The following is a 21,404-nucleotide window of genomic DNA, read 5'->3' as shown; positions in this document are numbered from 1 at the left end:
TGATAGACATAACAAGAACTACTTAAGGGGAAGGTAAGATTTCTTTCTGTTTCCAAGTGTGATGCCCTGATATGGAGAAACTAAAGTTCAGCTAGTATCTCTTTCCTAGCTCCACGTTGGCTTATTTTCACAGAACAAGGTAACGTTTGATGTAAGATGTGTATAACCTAATGTTCACTGTGAGGTCTAAAGTGTTAAAGGATCAAGCAGATTCCTTAGTAAGACCAAAATTTTTTTGTCACTGAAGTGTCCTGAGCTATACCTTGATGGTTTAAAAAAAATAAATACTGGCTAAAACAACTTTCACCTTGTAGGATTTACTTCTTAAATCATCCATCCCCTGCAGTTATCAACTGCATGTACCAGGCCTCTAGAAACTAGTATGTTATGGAGGGTACCGGGCTGGCTCAGTCGTTAGAGTGTGCAACTCTTGATCTTGGGGTTGTGAGTTCAAGGCCAACCCTGGGTATAGAGATTACTTAAAGATAAAATCTTTAAAAAAGTAAAACAGGAACTAGTGTGTTAAACCAAACCAGATGGGTTCACCCAACCATCTCTGGTGCTTGTTTTCCAAAGAACATTTAGAGTGGCAAAATTATAAGCCTACTGAGGGGTGTTGTAAAGCTGTTCAAAAAGTAACTCAAAAAGCTTTGTGAGTGGAAATACAGTGCAAGTCACATTCTGCTTTAAAAGATTGTAACAGATAAGAATAAATTGTAATTCTTATTTATAAGCAAATGGCATAACAATTCCATATCTGTGTCACTGGACTCTCGGTGCAGACACTTTTAGAATTCTCCTAGCCCATTCAGGCTAGGCCATACTTCTTGAAAGGGCTAAAACACTTATTTTTAAAAACCTGTTTGTAATATTCTTCACTAATTCAGACAGGGTTTTCCCAATTAATCTGAATTAGTGATTTTTACTGGATTCAAGTAACCAATGTCCCTGTGATCTTTGAGCGATATGCACTGGCGACGAGGTGTGGTGTGTCTTCAATTTTCAGCCGAACAGAACGGAATTCTTTTTATTTTTTAAAAATGGTTTAAAAAACATTTGTTTATTTTTTGGAGAGCACAAGTGGGAGAGGGAGAGAGAGGGGGAGATAGAGGATTCAAAGCAGACTGTGCACTGACAGGCTGACAGCAATGAACCCGACGCGGGGCTCAAACTAGCCGCGAGATCATGACCTGAGCTGAAGTCAGACGCTCTACTGACTGAGCCACCCAGGTGTCCCTCGAACTGCATTCTAAGGAGACACAAGACTGGGATTAATGTTCTGGATTCTGAAGAATAATCTTTGCTGCCTAGTGTCCTCAAAATACTTTTCAGCCTTTTATGGGTTTCTGTGTGGGGACATCTGAGAGTAGATAGGATCTCAGTCAAAAGGGTTTCCCTCTCTGTGGAGTCCGAGCTCCTCGCAGGACCCAGAGGGATTCCTGAGCTTAAGTTTAGCTGACAGATACTGTCAGAACAGGACTCTGCATCCAGTACTTAAAAATAGGCCACAGAGCCTCGGCTCTTGGAGCTGAAAAGACCAGCTGTGACAATATCATGAGACTTTGGGCAACAAGTGTGTTCTAAGATATGAGTAGGTCGTTGTCATGCTGTTGTTTATTTGTAGAGAAGCTCTTGATTGGGTGACCTCGGTTAGTAGGTTCTGTCTATTCATCCAGTCAGTGATACCTCAAAACCAATTATATTGCTTTCTCCCTGCTTAAGTCTCATGGGAGGCAGAGAAGATGCAAAGAGGAATGAAGAATAGTTCCTGTCTTCAAGAGATACACATATATGTAATTGGTCATAATAGGAAGTGTACACCAATGCTAGTGAAGTGTTTCTATACTCCCCTGCAGAACAGTTCTGATGCTGAATACATTAACCCAAAACTGTAAGATTTTAATTCAGCTTTCTGGTTTGCAGATATGTTGGAAAGAAATACATAGCCAATATTTAACCCTCCTTAGTAACAGCTGGTTTTAAAGAACTTATACCAAATATTTACCAAGCCATCTAAGTTACCAAGTTTGAGCAGCTCATGTATGTCTGCAATATCAGTGCTTACTTCAGCTGTGTTTGGACAGCCACATTACCATTTTTGAGAATGATACTATTCCACTCCTATAAAAGTCACTTCTTGTATTGACTACACATGCTCACTTCCGCTTCATTTCCACAAGTATGTGCTTATCAGGATTATTAACACTCATGTGATGCTACATTCTTCATCACACTTTTGGGAAGGGGCTTCTTCTAACAGCAAGGGCTGCCATGTTATATGCTATTCAGCCTCTCAGGCTTGATCCTTCCTGTTTCCAAGGCGTCTGTGGTGTTATTGGCATGTTAATTATTACAGCAAACGATAAAATGTGCAAAATGGTACCCCCCTTCTTAATGACATAAATAAATGAAGCAATTAATTTTACACAATAAAAACAAGCAATACAATAACTTACAAATTTGGAGTTTCTTCATTATTACATCAAATTGCAAAATGGAAACATGTAATTTCAAAAGGCTCAGAAGTAAAAATGGAAACACAGCTGATGCCGCGTCAGCTTGTGGGCTGCAAAATAATGTGGGGCTTGCACAGTGGGGAACAGTCAACATCTTTTGGATACATCAGGCCACATATTCAGAAGCTGCAGATCTTCCTGGAACTGAGCCGTCCCAAAGATGCAAGCTATTTGTGCACTCTAATAAAAAGCAAAACAAAAAAACTTCTTTCCCCGTTTTCCTTCGCGATGAGTTTGGAATCCAGCTGAGGACCCTTATCTCCATTTATCTGCAGTTGTGGAAGCTGGAAGCCTATGATTGATCTTGTAACTTCAGTATCTAGAGAGAGATAAGTAGGGAAGCAAATTTCCCGGGAGACCTGACAACAGTTTTTAAAATGAAGTGTGTATACACCAGATCTGACATCTTATATTGCCCACCATCTCTGAAACCGTCAGTTTCAAGGCTGACATTTGGTTCTGTGTGTTTGTTTTGGTGAGTGAGAAAGTAACCCATATTTTCTTTGACATCGTGTGCAATTTTACAAGTATTCTGGGCACACTCCCTCCTTTGCATGGAGAACCTATTTGCACAGTTGTCAGAATGACGGACAGCGGAGTGAGTGACAGGACGAAGCACCGATCTTTGCTTGTTATTACATACAATAGCCTGGTAGGAATCGTGATGTGTTAGTGACACAAACTGTGTCCCATTCTAGAACATATTAAGTTTGTCTCCAGGACACACATGACTTCGCTAGGGTGTCGAACGTCATTCATAATAGATGCTAATCTTTTCAGGGCTGACTGATGACAGCATTCCTGCCCTTCACGGAATTAGAGCTGGGTTTTATCAAAGGACTCAAACTGCCTGCTAATTAGACTAATTCCCTTCATCATGAATTATTTATTTCCATTGGTAACCGATCACTGTGACATTAATGGGTTCTGCTCAACTTGGTTTCATACTAATACACACTAGGAGTTAAATGTTTAAAAATTCCTGATACTTCACTCCAGGTCAAGTGTATCTTTTGCTAATATTTGACAGATTTGATGGAGTTTCCATGGTTGTGTTTTAGTTACAAATGAAATGGGACAAAGTTCCCGATTTAGTTTAGATAGGAAAATAAATACATTTCTTTCTCTGCGCTGGTGTCTCCTGACTTAGCTAGAACAGGACATCTTATTCTAGGCCGTGCAATCTATGATGCACAGTAGTTTACCAGGGTCAAACCACCACATAAAAGTGCAGGATAATAGTATTTCAAAGCTCAACCAGACAGGATGTCCACTAATAAAGCTGAAGTGATGCTTGATTCAGTTATTGCTATCTGTTGATAAAAATCTGAGTGCAGTATCTTGTTTACCTATCCGTAAAATGCAGAATACACTTTTTTAAAAAAATAAAATTTTTAGATCTAGCCCAATGGTGCGGTTATTTGTTAACATCTGAGGTTGTATAGATCAGTGTGTCTCGAAGTCCGATCCAGACACCACCTATATCCTGAAAGTGTTTGCTAAAATGCTGAAAAAGGGTCACATAAAAGGCCTGTTGGTTAGAATCTCTGAGAATGGGGGCACCTGGGCGGCTCAGTCGGTTAAGCGTCCGGCTTCAGCTCAAGTCATGATCTCACGGTTCGTGGGTTCGAGCCCCGCGTCAGGCTCTGTGCTGACAGTTCAGAGCCTGGAGCCTGTTTCAGATTCTCTGTTTCCCTCTCTCTGACCTTCCCCTGCTCATGCTGTCTCTCTCTGTCTCTTAAAAATAAAAAACAAAAAAATTAAAACAAGAATCTCTGAGAATGGGATCTTAAAATTTGCATTATTAACAAGCACTCCATGTGATTTTTAAGTAGCGTGAGGATCGTTGCCATCAGTATCCCAAAAAAACCCTACAAAGAGTCAATATTTTATTAGAAATACCAAATCATCTCATCAAACAGGGACAAGACACTGCCGTACAAGATTAGGATTGACTTCCAGAACTGGCTTCTGCAACAGTTTCATCACACATAAAATGTGTGTCATTTCTATTTAGTGATAAGGAAGATCACCAGTCAGGTCTGTGAATGAAAAAAGTAAATGTTGGAGCCTCACACTCGCTCAGAGGACACACAGGAAGGTGTCGGGTAGAGGTGTGAACAGGCACCGTCCACCAGGGTAATGATTATCAGTGGGGAAGGCTGGCTGCACGCACACACCGAGGCACGTGTGTGCTCTAGATGGCTTAGCTCGTAAATAGTGACGTTTGGAAAGTGGTAAAAGAAAAAGTGAAAAGAAGGCAGTATAATGAGTAGTAACTAATGATGAGGTGATAAACACTGAACAAAGGCATCATGTAGACCACAGTGCAGTGAGACAAAACTACAAATAACAGGTTCTGTTCAAAGCACCTACGGTTCCAAACCAAACGTTGGTTTTCACGTGAGCCCCACTCGTCAAAGGTGAGTGGTCTCAAATCACATGTACCTGCGTAAGCAAAAAAACGAAGCTTTCAGCAGAGTCAGGAGTAAGTCTAGGGTAAGTTTAGGGAACAATATATTACACACACTTATTCAACCCTATTAAGTTCTATCACACTTTTAATTCGAAGCGTAACTTATCTATTCTTTTAGATTTTCTTTTCTTTAATGTTTATTTTTGAGAGAGAGACACACAGAGAGACAGACAGAGTGAGAGCAGGGGAGAGGCAGAGAGAGAGGGAGACACAGAATCCAAAGCAGGCTCTGAGCTGTTAGCACAGAGCCCAATGCGGGGCTCGAACTCATAAATCTTGAGATCATGACCTGAGCCAAAGTCAGACAGTTAACCAACTGAGCCACCCAGGCACCTCAGTTCCTTCAGAATTTCTAAGAAAAATGATACTGTTGTGTGAGTGTTTTAATCCTTAAAGACACATGAGACCTGAAACTAGGCTTATAAAAATATACATGGAAAGATCATGGATTCATAAAGAGTTTGTAGATGTTTTCTGAACTACTTACATGTGTAACTGGCTTATTCTACCTAAAACCACAGCTAATGTTTTTCTACATAAAACAACAACAGCAAGGCTATCAGTGAAATGAAGAAGTGTTTTTTATTTTCTTTTTCTTTTTTTCTCATGGAATTACTCAAATGACTGCAGTTTTGTATTTCCACACACTCACACACACACACACACACACACACACACACATAAATGAACCTTGAATTTTATTTCACTGTCCTGTATTCCCCCTTAGTCCCTGGGTTTTTATTCATTTCATTGATCTGAACTTGTTACCTTACTGAATTGTTTCCTTCTTTGCTTCCCTGTTCATCTCTTACAAGTCACATTGCAGCTGGAGTGATTTTGGTTTGAAGAGTTCATTCATGTGTTAATGTTTGATATTTTGACCTGATCCTCTCCTCACACCTTCTACAAGGAGTAGTATCATTTAAAAAAACCCAGAAGTAAAGATTCTCCACAAAAGAAAAAGAAAAAGATATCAGAGATTCTGGCTAGGGATGGCAAAAGTATCTCATGAGATGCTAGCCTGATTGCATCCTGATGGTTTTCACAGATTTGGAAAAGATAAGCTATTGATAAGACTTGTTGAAAATATTTTATCTTGGGGGCACCTGGTTGGCTCAGGTGGTTGAGTGTCCAACTTCGGATTGGGTCATGATTTCATGGTTCGTGAGTTTGAGCCCCATGTCAGGCTCTGTGCTGACAGCTCGGAGCCTGGACCCTGCTTCGGATTCTGTGTCTTCCTCTCTCTCTGCCCCTCTGACACTCACACTCTGTCTCTGTCTCTCAAAAATAAACATTAAGAACATTGAAAAATATTACAAATATTTTTCCTTGTTCATACTGCAGGCTTCATAGATGCTTATTAAATTGAACAAAAGTTTTCAGTGACTTCAGGAAATCAAGTTTGAACTTTTCCTTGTCTGTATCTAGAGATTCTGTCTGACCTTCAAAGAATTCTTTTATTGCTTTTCACATTGTGTTTTTTTTTTGTTTGAAAATTGTTGTTAAGGCAGTGTAAAGAATAGTGACCAAAGAAAAACAGTGGGACAGAACCCGAGGTCTGAAAGAGAAACCAGCTTGTGGTTCAGGAAGGAACCCTGGTGCCAGGAGGCCAGGCCCTTAGAGCCAGAGATAGTAGCTGATCACATATGAGATAGTCTTTCACATTCCGCCCCAAGGGAAAATAATGTCACCTGTCAACTGGTGAGTCTGGGGACATTTGGGTCACTGATGGAAGCATCCCTGAGTATTCTTTAATGTATTTGTGGAAAAGAACCCCCAAGAATCACAGACACTTTGCTGGTCAAGTAGCTGAAAGTTTTGAATATTAAATAAGAAAATGGATTAATTATATTAATTTGGATTTCGAACTTTGTAGTGTCATGTCCCCTGGTAATTAAATTATTCAGTCAATATGGGATACTTAACAGTAAGTAATAATAAGACATAATTTAAAAAGAAATCATAAATCCAAAGCATAGACCAAACCAAATTTACTGAAAGATGAGCCATTTGGAGAAAAAGAACTACATTGGAAATATGCCAATTCCGTGTAATCATCCTCCCTGACACCCTATATAATCCTATACCTAAAGAATATTTCCTTACAGTAAAGTTTTCCAAAATGTATTTTGAGGAAGACTAATTCTTAAAGATATTAATAGGTATTCTGTAGGGTCACCTGAGTGACTCAGTCGGTTAAACGTCTGACTCTTAATTTTGGCTCAGGTCATGATCTCACAGTTGTGAGATCAAACCCCATGTTGGGCTCTGTGCTGGGCACAGAGGAATCGGTCTTCTCCCTCTCCCTCTGCCACTCCCCCCACCCATCTCTCAAATATATATATGTGTATATATATATACACACACATATATATGTATGTATGTATGTATGTGTATGTGTGTGTGTGTGTATATATATATAATTTAAAAATAGGTACTCTATAGGAAATGTCACATGGTCAAGTAAATTGGGAAATGTTATGAGAACTTTCAAACTTAAAAAAAAATTCTTGAATTTCTGTTTCTTTCCAGAGTGGGGGTACTGGGACCAAATTTACCTTTCGCCATAAAGAAGTAGAAAGCTAAACAAGCTCTATGAAACAGCTATTTCCAGACATCAGACAGAGGCCGCTCAGGGCTGGGGTTCCTGAGAGACAAGATGAGCCCAGCTCGCACCCTGGTTTCTACTGAGAGGCACCTTCTAACCATAGTGCAGTTAGGGGAATCCCGAGCAAAGCACAGTGGGCTTGCTGAATTGAGGAAAAGGAGATTAGGGAAGCTGAGCCACTTGGAAGTTGCAGATCATAATTCTAAAGAAATAGAAATACTGTACAGAAATAGAGCTGCGTGAATCTTCCTGGAGGACTCCCTTGCATTTTGCTAATTATTACATTTTGTGTGCCTGGGGTAAAACTCCATGAAGCCAAGGAAAAATATAATTGGGGACTTGTTAATTCACAAGGGCAAGGAAATGTTTAAACTCCAGTCAGCCAGAGTAGAAAGTCTTCAGTGGTCACCCCGGGCGTTCAGTGGAAACCACAGAGGGTCATGCATTAACAGTAAGGTTGAACAACCCTGGAATGAAACTACACAAAATGTGTGATAGGAAAGCTAAAAAAAAAAACAGGTCTAGAAGGGATGAAGCTGGAAAGCAAGTCATTGCTTGTCAAAACAAAGCCCAGTACTCCTTAAAGGAAAAAAAACAGGCAAAAACCCAGACATTCAGAAACATAACATTCATAATATCTGTAATCCAATTTAAAAAATCATCAAACATGCTGCAGAGCAGGAAAGTGCAATCCACAGCAGGAGAATATCAATCAATGAAGTCTAGTTCTACAGATGGAATTAACAAAGAAAGATGTTAAACCATCTATAAGCAGTATGTTGAAGTAGGGGTGCCTGGGTGGCTCAGTCGGTTAAATGTCCGACTTTGGCTCAGGTCATGATCTCAGGGTTCGTGGGTTTGAGCCCCGCCTCGGGCTCTGTGCTGACAGCTAGCTCAGAGTCTGGAACCTCTTCAGATTCTGTGTCTCCCTCTCTCTCACTGCTCCTCCCCCTTTGTCTGTCTGTCTGTCTGTCTGTCTGTCTGTCTGTCTCTCTCTCTCTCTCTCTCTCTCTTTCGAAAATAAATAAACATACAAAAGTTTGATAAATATGTTGAAGTAAAGAAAATTATGAACATAATGAGAAAAATGGAAGATAAAAGAACGAAATGAAACTTCTGGAGATTAAAATACAATATTTGAAAAGAAAAATTTAGTGTATAGAATTAACAGATTAGGCACTGCAGAAGGAAAAAAATCATTGAACTTGAAGATCTAAGAACAAAATCTATACAAAATGAAATACAGGAAAAAAAATCACTGACACAAAAGCCAAACTAACAGAGCAGCAGTGACTTGTAGGATAATAATAAGCAGTTAGAGTCCCAGAGGAAGGGGAGAGAAAAAAAGGGAACAAGAATTTATTTGAATAAATAATGGCCAGAGATTTTTCCAAATTTGATTAAAATTATAAACTTTTAGGGGCACCTGGGTGGCTCATTCATTTGGGCGTCCAACTTCTGCTCAGGTCATGATCTCGCGGTTCTTGAGCTTGAGCCCCGCGTCGGGCTCTGTGCTGACAGCTCAGAGCCGGGAGCCTGCTTCAGATTCTGTGTCTCCTTCTCTCTCTGCCCCTCCCCTGCTCATGCTCTGTCTCTGTCTCTCTCTCTCTCTCAAAAATAAGTAAAGATTTAAAAAAAATGTTTAAAAATTGTAAACTTTTCGGTAAAAGAAGCTCAATAACTCCAAGCAGGAGAAACTCTTTTTTTCTCTCTTTCTCACTCTGTTGTCTCTCTCTCTCATACTCACAGCATATCCTAATCAAATCCTTGTTGAGCACAGAATAGATCTCAGGTAGAAAAGAAAGCCTGAAGGTTTACAGTGAACTTGTGCCATTCTCTTCAGGCCCACCACGGCCTGCCCAGGACCCCCGGGGCTCTAATCAACAGCAAGGTCCTGAGGGCGTTTCTGCAGCGGCAGTGGGGGAGAGCGCAGTCACGAATCACACACATCTTCAGGAGTGTCAGGACCCAGGGAGGACGGTGAGCCTACTGGACGTCTGGCAGTGGGCACGCTGGAAGTCTCAGGTTACCGACGGTTCAAGAAGTCCTTCTAAACTTCACGGACTCTGCTTTGTTTTCTCGGAGAACTCGGGACAGCTCCAGAAAACAGTTGCTATGTTTAAGCCCATTTCCATATATAGGCAGACAGAAGGCAAGCAGGGTTTGGAGATCCAGAAGGAGGAAGATGTGGATTAACGGACTAGAGTAAAGCTGACCACAACAGGTGGTTTGATTATTCGGGAGGAAGCCGTGCTGTGGTGTTAGGAGTGGCCTCAGAAGCAGCCAGACCCAGCCAGGCCTCTCACTTTCTGTGAGCTATTTGCCAGACTTCTTATGTCTCTGAGCATCTCTTTCTTTATGTATGAATGAGGGATAACAATATAGATCTTACACATACATCCTACGCACAGTAGGCACTACACACACACACACACACATACACACACACACACACTTATGCATATACTTTCATCTCATTTACTTATTGAAATAATGTATGTAAAATTTCCATTATTTCTCATAGTGCACAAGAAACAGGAACTGCCATCATAGTTTGCAAAGTCACCATAATGGTTTAAAATAATGAATCCCTAAAAAAAAAAAAAAGAGTCCCTGGTCTGGGAGCACAGATTGTCTGCTATAGGAGGAGGGGCTCTGAATCTGAGGGCGAGTCTTTTAAGATTTCTGCTGAGGGTAGAGATAGGGAGGAGAAATAATTTAAAGCTGCAGACCTCTATTTAATAAACATGCAAGATATTCTACATTGTTCTCATAGGCAACCTGGTCACCTGATCCTAGATATTCTGGGAGGCATAAATAACTGTATACTGTAGTGTTCTTTTTGTTCTGTGGTTTGACTAGAAAGCCCATTTTCTTATAAAAGCAGATGTTACTGTGCACTTATGTAATAGGGTCCCATGAAGATAAATGCTCCATTTAAAGCTTTCTATATGTTCTATAGCCTGCACACGCTTTCTAAATATAGTAGCCAGATGATTAATTTTGCCAGAAATGGCAGATTGTTGACAAAGAATCCCTGCCGAGTTCCAATGCCTTGAAATGCAGCTTTTATAAAGCAAATCATATCTGAAGCAATGACTTACAATGCCATTTGCTTCATCTAGTGACATAATATTTAACTCTGTCACTGGAGTATAAAGGCCTTATTTTTACGACATTAGTACTCTATTGACACATATAGATTACCTGCACAAGTCAGGCCTTCTGCAGGGGCCAGTGGTTGCACAGGCAGAGCCTTCAGACAAGGAACTATCTCATGCTCAAACCTACCATCTGTTTCCCAACAGTCAGTTACTCAAATGATGTGTATTCAGTTCATACATGGAATCAACTCATAGAGCATCATTTCCTTAACTCGCAATGTAATAGATATTGGAGAAAGAAACAAAGCAACTGGTTTCATACAACTGGAGATGTGAGGGGGGACCTGGGAATATAAATCTTGTTGCCATTATGCTACTTGGTCATAGTGCATTGAGGGAGCGATGGGTTTAGAGTGAACACAGCCCTACCTTCTCTTCCCTTCCCTTTATGATGAGTACATGTGCCCCTAAATCTTATGCCTCCTGGACTTAGCCATGATTTTTGATGGCCGTGTGCATCATCCCTCAGGGTATGGAAATATAGTAGAGTGGGAAAAACTCAACTCCAACTGTTTAAGTACAAAGAGAATTTATCGGCTTATAGGACTGAGCAGTGCAGGCTTTCAGACAATCAGATCTGTCTGTGTGTCTCTTTCTGTCTCTCGGGTCTCCTTTCCTTGTTGCTGGTTCCTCTCATGGATATAAGACACCCACGGGTAGCATCCTTATGGCTTGAGGTCCTGACATTTAAATAGACACTGTAAATTGCCTGATTGGACCAAGGCAGATAATTAAAGAGCTATGTGCTCTGACCAGAGAGTGATTTGTTCCCGAAAACTGCTTTTGCTGAACAGTGCTTTGAGGTTATTCCATCAGCTATGGGGATGTGTTTTCCAAAATTTGCTCTTGCAGGCTTCTGTAGCACCATGTGCCCTTCATAAATTACTGCAGGAGAAAGTTTTCACAGGAAGACGATTCTTATGCATCTACCTTTTTGTTTGTTTCTTTTCTTTCTTAAAAAAATTTTTTTTCAGACTTTGTGAATCTGTTAGAGTGTGTTTTTCTCTTTGAATTGGCTAATTAGAAAGGTCAGAGAGAAATTTGTTGTCTATCTCTAGCAACTGTATAGGATATTATGAAACTATTTTGTATGTTAACCTTACCCTGTACTTAATTTTCCTATTTTTACTTTTATGTTGCTTGATTTTGTCTATTCACTTAATCCTATTTATCCTATGTATTTCTTTAAGTTTATTTATTTATTTTGAGAGAGAGAGGAACCACAAGTCAGGGAAGGGCAGAGAGAGAAGGAGAGAGAAAGAATCCTGGGAAGTCTCTGCACTGTCAACACAGATCCCAATATGGGGCTTGAACCCACGAGCTGCAAGATCATAACCTGAGCTTTAGTCGACGCTTAACCAATGGTGCCACCCAGGCGCCCCTATCCTGTGTCTTTTTAAAGCCACTTGAAATCATTGTCAGAGATAAAGTATAAGTAAGTATATTTATTATTAAAACAATATACCCAACCCCTATTTAAAAGATTTTAAGATATCTTGTGTGGCAGACTGACCCTGTAGGAAAGTTTTCTGGAATCCTTCTGTGGCCCTTCTTGCAGAAGTCTTGGTGGTAAAACTAAAGGAACTCTGGATTGTGAATTGCTTTAACTAACTGATGTGTAAATGCCTACTGGGTGCCTCTAGGAAGCAGGACAAGTGCTCAGAGAACAGTAGTTGTATAGAAAGTTGTCCTGATTCTGCCAAACCCTGGTGTGACCAAGACCCTTTCTTGACAGTGGCCAGAATTCATCCTTAGGTCTAATGATCCTAGAGAAGCTGAGGTATTCCTGGGGTGACTCCTACTCTCTAGATGGTTGGGACATTGTTTATAAGTACTAAGAAATCTTGGAGTTTGCAGATTCACCTAAAACTCAAATCTCAACCTTAAATTCTGTGCAGAGGTTCCGGGAAGTGTTTGAGATCCCTAGTTACAAGGACCATTTAGGGGTGGCCCGAACATTTCAGTCTTACTGTTGGTGAGATGAAATTTGGGGATTGGAAAGTAGCTGAATGACTGTGGAACAACACTTAATTTTGTGTTGGCCGTTGTATCAGTTAGGTTTTAGTTGTATATAAGATAAACCTAACTCAATTTGGCTTAAACAATTAAAAGGAATGAATTGGCAGAAAAGTCCAGAAGAAAGGAGAGCTTTATGTAAGAATTGATCCAGCTCCTGAACAATGTCTCCTGTGTCCTCTGGTCTGCTTTCCTTTCCCTGCTCTGCCTTGCACCATGTCAGGTTCTTTTAAAGCTGGTTCTCCTAATCATTGCCAAATAGTGGGCAGCAGTGACTAGAATTAGATGGGTCTTAATCATCATTTACTAGGAGAAAGCATCAGCTTTTCTCCTCTATAGATCTTTTTTCTGCTGAGACCAATTTGTGTCACTCACCTCAGAACCTGTCAAAGGACACAGGTGACTAAAGCCAATCTGTCCTAGCTGGGGAAGGGCCAGAGACACCCAAATTACATAGCTAGAAATTTCAGGGTCCTAGTAGGAGGAAAAGGAAAAATGAATGCCCAGAAGGAGAGTGGGGGAGGGGGCGGTGAAAACAATCAAAAAAGCCCACTGCCAGCACTGTGGTCTTAGGGAAACCCTCCAGTTTGTTTATGGGTCTGCGAAGACCCTCTAGTGTCTGCCTGTAGAATGTTACAGTGACTCCTACTTATAGAATTAACTGCATCGTTTCTATGTTTGAACTTCCTGCATGTTACTATGCAGAAACAAAACCTATAGTTAGAAGCTGGACAATGTATTTTAGGGGAGTTCTAAGAAGTTTATGCTAAGGCAAAAGGAAGACGGGTCTGTCTCACTTATACTAAGTATATTCAGCTTCTCAGTGAACAACCACAGTTACATTAGAGAAACTCTGGAACCAGCCAGGAACCAAGCCAAGACCGAGAAGTGGAGGAAAGCTGTCTTGCCCTTGGACTGAGTGCGGACCAGTGGAAGAGACGCATAAAAGACACTAGAAAACAGCAAAGAACATGCTTTCTGGCAGGATGCACTAAGCAGCTGCAGTTCAGAGAATAGAACTCAAGGACCCTCCATCAGTATGTGATCAGTAGGTCCAGTAGACTTGGGTTTGAGCAGCAGGTATCCTACAGCCTGGAAGTTTCTGTTGGAGCCAACAACACAGCCAGCTCTAAGAGAGCCCTTAAAATAAAGGGCATCATGGTAACAAAGATCCTGACTGGGCTTCTCTTTTGCTCTATGTATAGAGCCTGGCTTTTTACATTTTTAATTTTTTTTAATGTTTATTTATTTTTGAGACCGAGACAGAGCCCAGCAGGGGAGGGACAGAGAGAGAGGGAGACATAGAATCTGAAATAGACTCTAGGCTCTGAGCTGTCAGCACAGAGTCCAACACGGGGCTCGAATCTATAGACCACAAGATCAGGACCTGAGCCAAAGTCTGATGCTTAACTGCCTGAGCCACCCAGTGCCCAGGAGCCTGGCTTTTAAATCTAAGGATTAAGAAATGCTTAGATTTTGCAAAATCATTTCTATTGACTATCTCTCCTTGGGGTCTTTCTGGCTCATAAATGGTTTTGCAATGTGTATCACAGCCTCTGTACCTGACTAATAGTTTGCATGAATAATAAAATCTTCCAGAAGTAAACAGGCTCATATTTTTGCCATTTGTAAACTTTATTGCTATTATAAAATCAATGTTTTGCAACCAGGACTCTTGGCAGATCTCACTGACAGTAGCAGTGGCTGTTAACAAAGTGCCATGGACTTTTCTCCGTTTCAGTGTGATTTTCTTTTCATATAAAACATTACTGTGATTTTGTATATGTGATAATCACTCCTCGCCATAAACATCTCAGGAGGTAGGCAAGCAGTAGTGTAAATAATGGTATGCAAAGCAGTGTCGATACTTGTGGTGAATAGTCTCCCAGCCCCAACCACAGACCTGGCTGAAATATGGCCATTTCTGGGGTGATAAAGGCTTCAGATGTGATGAAGCTTAGAAGCTAGTAACCTCTGGTCACTCAGATGTTTGACCTTTACTTGACCTTCAGAATGGTCTAGATTGAAAACTCCCAGACCTACCTTATCTGTTTCCTAATATTGCTTGGGCTGACTGTCTTGTAACTCTGTTAGCTGGTCTCTAATGCAAGCATTCCCCCCCCCATGTCTATCAGGATTACCCCCTGGTTTTTTTTTTTCTTAGTGATATATTTTATTTTAAATTTTAGAGAGAAACACTGTGCAGGTGGGACAGAAGGGCAGAGGCGGAGAGAGAGAGAATCCCAAGCAGAGTCTATGCTCAGTGCACAGCCCAATGCAAGGCTCGATCCCACAACCCTAGGATCATGATCTGAGCTGAAATCAAGAGTTGAACTCAGTGAGCCACTCAGATGTCCCTCTTTTTTTAGTGATTTTTAAAATAATTTATACAGCAGAAGAGAATAAAATGAAAAGATAGGTCTTTCTTCCTGCCGGGCCTTATTTTCTAATTGTTTTATGAGGTTTTGTAAAATGTTTATTTATTAATTGGGGGACGGGAGAGAGAGAGAAGGAGAGAGAGAATCCCACAGACTTCATGTTGTCAGTGCAGAATTGGACATGGGGCCCCATCTCACAAACTGTGAGATCATGACCTGAGCCGAAATCAAGAGTCAGACGCTCAACCGACTGAGCCACCGATGCCTCCTAATCATTTAAAAAACCATCACCATTTTATGTCATTCTTCTGCTGCTTACCTCCATGATATTCAGTAATATGCCTATACTTTTATTCACAGTGTACTTCAAAGTATTTAACAACTGGCAAGGCGTATCTACCAACCCATCAGAACTGCGCCTGTCTGTGATGCTTGAACAATCTCCTGGAAACCCCTTCTGTACCAAGCATTAACTTTCATTTGATGGGTCATGGGGAGGCAGGCAGGGGGATATTAGTTTCCTGGGGCCGCTGTAACAAATTACCACAAACTTGATGGCTTTAAACAACAGAAAGCTATTGTTTCGCAGTTCTGGAAATCTGAAACAAAGGTGTCAGTGAGGCCACCCTCCATCCCTCCGAAGGCTCTAGAGGAGAATCCTGCCTTGCTCCTTCTGCCTTTGGCAGCTCCAGACATTACTTGGCTTGTGACTGCGTGACTCCAGTCTCTGCTGCTGCCTCCCTTCACATGGCCTTCTCCTCTGTGTCTGACACTTGTCCTTGGGTTTAGGGTTCATTTAAAAAATCTTACCTGGTAAATCAGATGAGGCTGTCTTACTGCTGATGGGAATGATTGATTTAGAGCTGTGATTCACAATCCTGGAGAAGAAGCACCAGAATCTCCATGGAGCATGTGAAGGACCACAGTAAGGATGCAAACATGTCTTGGAGCGGGGTGTTTACAGTTGAAGTTGTTTAAGTCATCTTGTTAATGACATTTCAGTTATTTTACTCTTTTGAAACTATCAGGAGAAGATTGGTTTTTCTGGTGTCCAAAAGAGATTGAATTTAGCAGACATTTTTGAAAGGGGGGGGGGGTCTCAGTAGACCCCAGGCCTACAAAGAAAGGTCTTTACGCAGAGGTGGGTGGGCAAGTCTCCAGCGCCTTTCCCATCTATGGACTCTACTATTAGTTTTCCTTCAAGAACAATTTCTTAAATACACGAAAGAGGCAGAGACTGAGAGCAAAGTAAAGGTTGCTGATGTAATAAGGTCCGGCTTGCTGGGGACCTGTTGGCTCATCTTGTGGGTGCGCCAGCAGCTGCTCTGCCCCCAACTCATCCAGCATCTATTGAAACTCCTCCTTCAGCTTCCCAGACCCCTGGGCAGGTGCATGAGTGGTTCATGTGACATGGGCCAGTTTGCAGTCAGTCACCCCACTGTTGGAGTTGGAGGTTAAAGGTGCTGAGAGACTGGAGTGGGTTCCATTGAGAAACAGATGCAGGTTCCAGCTCCTTCTCCCTGGCTCCTGTCTGCGCTTACCTCTCCCCCACTTCCCATCCATTGTCTTGTTCTCATTCCTGGCCCTACTGACTTCATGCCCATCACCCAACACAGGGAAAGCAGACTTACGTGTCTGCTTGCAGTGCTCTGGTGGTCCAACAAGGCAAGGTCACCCTACTAATGCAGAATTGGGATATTGTATTACTGTGTTTTTGGTGTTTGGAAAGGAATTTATAAGACTTAACTTCCCTACTATATTTTCAACTAGAACTAGAAGCCTGTGGTGGGGATGGAGGGAGGGAAGGGGTTATTCTCCTGTCTTATAAATCTCGCCTGTCACATACCCTAAATACTGAGGTGTCATCATAACCTCTCCAGCCCGACCTCTCTTGGCTCTTCCTGTCCATCTTGACCTCCAGAACCTTCACTCCTTTTCAGTCTGTATCTATTTCCAGCTTGACTCGTCTGCCCGTTCAGGCCAGCGGCCAGATCTTGGCATCCCAGGCAGTCCGCTGTCTCTGCTCCCCTGTTCCTCACCACCGAACTTCACCACAGGGCAGCCTGCACTGGGTGTCTCAGTCTTCTTACACCCTGGAAGGCCCGAGATTTCCTAAGCCCAACACCTAATTGATCTTTGCTTCAGAGCTTATCCTCCCTGACCTATTCACAGAATGTACCATAGTTGCCCTACCTCTACTCAGAAAGCTCGCTTTTCCTTCTCTTTCATGGTGCTATATGACCTCTTCCCGTGTCTGTGTTTCTGCTCTGAACCCTTCACAAGCCGGTCTTGCCACTTCAGACTCTCAAGGCAGCCATCCCAAGGGAAGGAGCCTCACAGCGTGCTGATTTGTGGGCTCCCATATGGGTTTGCATACATCTGAAAGCAGAGGTTTTTGCCTTACTTAACTTTGGACTTTCTCACAATGCCTGAATAATATTTTTATTAAATTAAAAACATTAAAAATTGTTTATTATACCATCAGTTTCCACCCTCCCATCCCTCTATCCCTTCCACCCCTAAAGTGCATTTCTGGTCTGAATACATAAGCCCCTGGGGGAAAATAGCATTGAATGTACTGTGCAGAGACTTGCTCTACAGCTAGATTTCTCAGGAACTTATCTATTCTTTAGAGCAGTGCTGGAGGAAAAGCTAGTATAAATCAGTTTGAAACAGATATGAATGCCTAGTTCTTCTGCTGTTCTTTATTTTCTAAACCAACAAACTGTCTTGTCAAGCCCCACTGTATCATTGATTTTTTTCCCCATACACTCCTTAGTTGAAAACTCTTCATGTCTATTTCAAAAGTCATATAAGTATTCATCCTTTTCTCTCGACACTATTACATTATAATTATTTTCATGCTTATTTTCTGTCTTACACTGGGCAGGTTCCTTGATGTCAAGGTCAAAAGGTTACAAGTTCACCACCACCCCCTTTTCTTTTCTGGTCCTCTAGCTTCCTCTAGCTAGCTCTGTACTTTGCATGTCTTAGGTCTCTGATAAGTGTTTTAAAATTTAAATCAAATGAACAGATTTTGAAAGACAGGCTTGAGATTGAGCCATCATGTGAGTTGAGGGGGCAACTAACAAACCTACCTGCAGAAGATGGGGTGAAGGATACCATTTCGGGGTGAAATTTGTGGCATCTCTTTTCCTCCTTGAAGCTCAACACCCAGGCATGGTTCATGAGATATATAAGAATGGGTAACCATGAGGAAATCTTTAATTTCACTGTGGAAGTCTTATTTTAGTGTCTAGATGAAATCTCTGCCGTTTCTTGATATCTCAGTATTTCTTGAGCCTAGAAGAACAGGTAGAAGATAATCTGGTGAGAAATTTTCAAAAAGACATTTAGAAGTTCTGTTTATACCCTAGTTTGAGACCCAGGATGCTCCTACGGGCCTCCTCTCCCCCAAGCCCATTCTTTCCTGAGTTTGGGACATAAACATAATTTAAAAAAAGAAAATCTATTAACAGCTCTTCAAGGACTCCTTGAAACAAAACAGAACCAAATTCCTTCTTTGCTTCCATGCTGATCAAAAGATTTTCCTTCTTATTTAAATCAGAGAGGATCATCCATCTTTCCTTAAAATATGGACATTTTTTAAGATTCCTTGGCTGAAGGTCAGTTTGGAGTATCAGATGGAAACAGCAAACCAGCCCAGATAAGAGTTTCCAAAGCTATCCATCACTTGAATAAAAGCCAAGCAGCAGGTATTGATCCTAATCCTGAAGACAGGTTGAAAGGAGGAGGTAAGGTCACAGCAGTAACGTTACTTAGGGGTTGAAAAGAGGTGAGATTGTGATGAAGAGGCAGACACACAGCCAACCAGAAGTATCATGGACCAGGTGGAAAGGCACCTACGGGACAAGTGAGGTGTGACCTGGAAAGCCCTGCGGGTGCCTTTATGTTACAAAAACCGGGGAACTCACAGTGAAAATCAGTGGATTTGGATTTCCAGGCAGAGGACAAGATTGAACTTTAGCCAGATGAGTCACAGAAGATCACAGTCTAAGACCATGAAAGTGATAGCATGCTGATGACTTTGGCACAACCAGATTACAGGCCTCCCGAAAAGGTGCAGATCCTGGTCCTCCAGGCCGCTACTCTCTCCTGCCTTTTTTTTAAATTTTAGAGAGTGCTTGAGCAGAGAAGAGGGACAGAGAGAGAGAGAGAGAGAGAGAGAGAGAGAGAGAGAGAGACTCTTAAATAGGCTTCACGCCCACTGTGGGGCCCCAGGCAGGGCTCAGTCCCACCACCCTGGGATCATGACCTGAGCCGAAATCAACAGGTGGAAGCTCAACCAATTGAACCACCCAGGCGCCTCTCTCCTGCCTTTTTGGGTCTATATCTCTTTATCAGAGGTTTCTACTTCTTGGTCACTAAATCTTAGAGTTTTAGTCAGCCCCGCTATCCTTCTCAGATTATATGCTTTCCTGGACCACTTTCTTGTTTCCCTGTACTTCCCCAAACTATGTAGTAAGGGCCAATCTTAGGATATGAGCTGGCGTGTGGAAAGAACCTAGCTTTCTTGATGTTTGTACAACTTAAGCTCTGTTTTGCAACACTATTCTACTGAAGTGGCAAGAATTTAACTTCAGCTGTTTAGTCTCGGTGTAGGGTTTCTCCCACCTACGAAAAAAATCTCTGCAAAACCGTGTCCGAGAGCCTGCCTGCCCTAAACTCATGAGCAGCTCTGGCCCAGGGCTGCTACCCAACTCCCCTGTCTCCTCTGTGCTCCCAGTGCTTCCCTTCCTTCCACCTTTGCTCCCTCAACACAACCAGAGCAAACCGTTTCTGGTTTCCATGTGGTTTGGGTAGGTGTGACTACTCTTAAACTTTTAAATATTGTGGCAGAAACCCTTGATTTTGTGTGTGTTCCCTTCAGTACCTAGATTATTGAAATTAAAAAGTCAAGAATGTCCCAGATTCTCCTTTTCTGTCCTGTCAGAGGCAGTGGTCACAGGGTAAGGCTCTACTGGGGGAAAGTGCCAATAGTGAAGAAAGGACATGGATGGGAGGTGCCGAGCAAGGTGTGGAGGAATGCGTAACAACAGTTCTAAACTGGTATCCTAGGGAAACAACCACAAAAGCCAGCAGTATTTAAACCCACCCCATGAATTGTTTTGTTTCCTGACATACTGTAGTTCACATCTTTTGTTATTAAGGACACTTTGCCTTCTTTTATCTTCTCTTCTTTACCTTTCCTAAGATAGGCTACCCACTGTCCACACTTCAAGTCCAAGTGTGAGCTCTCTCTCTCTCCTGCCACAATCACAATGACTGTATTAGTCTTGATGTTGACATCATGTTTAAATTATAGCAATAGAGGATGTCATTTTTGATGTCTACAGATACATTGATAACAAACCTCACATCTCATGTACCATTCCTACCAGAGACCGAGACATTCCATATAAGGTACTATTCTGGAGACCTAGAGCTCGCCCACTTGTCGCATATTTTGAATAGAGTTAAACAGTGTTACATTTTGATGATTCTAAAGCACTTTTTGTTATGGTAAAATATATGTAACATAACATAATATAAACCATTTTAACAGTTTTTAAGTGTGCGATTCAGGGTGTATTCATAGTGTTGTGCAACTGTCATCTCCCTCCCTCTCTAGAACTTCACATCATTCTAAACTGAAACTCTGTACCCAGTTACTATTTAAGAAATTCTTATTCCCCCTCCTCCTGGCCTCTGGTAACCATTATTCTACCTTATTTTCATTGATTTAATTATTTGGTACGTGGATTCCTATAACATTTGTCCCGTTATGTCCGTTTTAGTCTACTTAGCATGTTTTTAAGGCTTATCCATGTATAGCATGTCTCACAATTTCATTCCTTTTTAAAAATTTTTTTTCTAATGTTTATTTCTGAGAAAGAGAAAGAGAGAGAATGAGCAGGGGAGGGGCAGAGAGGGAGGGAGACAGAATCCAAAGCAGGCTCCAGGCTCTAAGCCTTCAGCACAGAGCCCGCCCAAAGCAGGGCTGGAACCTATGAACCGTGAGATCATGACCTGAGCCAAAGTTGGACACTTAACCACCTGAACCACCCAGGCTCCCCAGAATTTCATTCCTATTTAGGGCTGAATAATATTCCATTGTACATACAGATCACATTTTTCTTATCTACTCATCTGTCTCTGGACATTTGGGTTGTTTCTGCCTTTTGACTATTGTGAATAACATTGCTTTGCTGTAGGTATATAAATATCTGACTCTTTGCTTCCAGT

The sequence above is a fragment of the Suricata suricatta genome, chromosome 3 (genome assembly GCF_006229205.1).
Source record: "Suricata suricatta isolate VVHF042 chromosome 3, meerkat_22Aug2017_6uvM2_HiC, whole genome shotgun sequence".
Lineage (NCBI taxonomy): Eukaryota > Metazoa > Chordata > Mammalia > Carnivora > Herpestidae > Suricata > Suricata suricatta.
Note: the sequence above shows the minus strand (reverse complement) of the source record.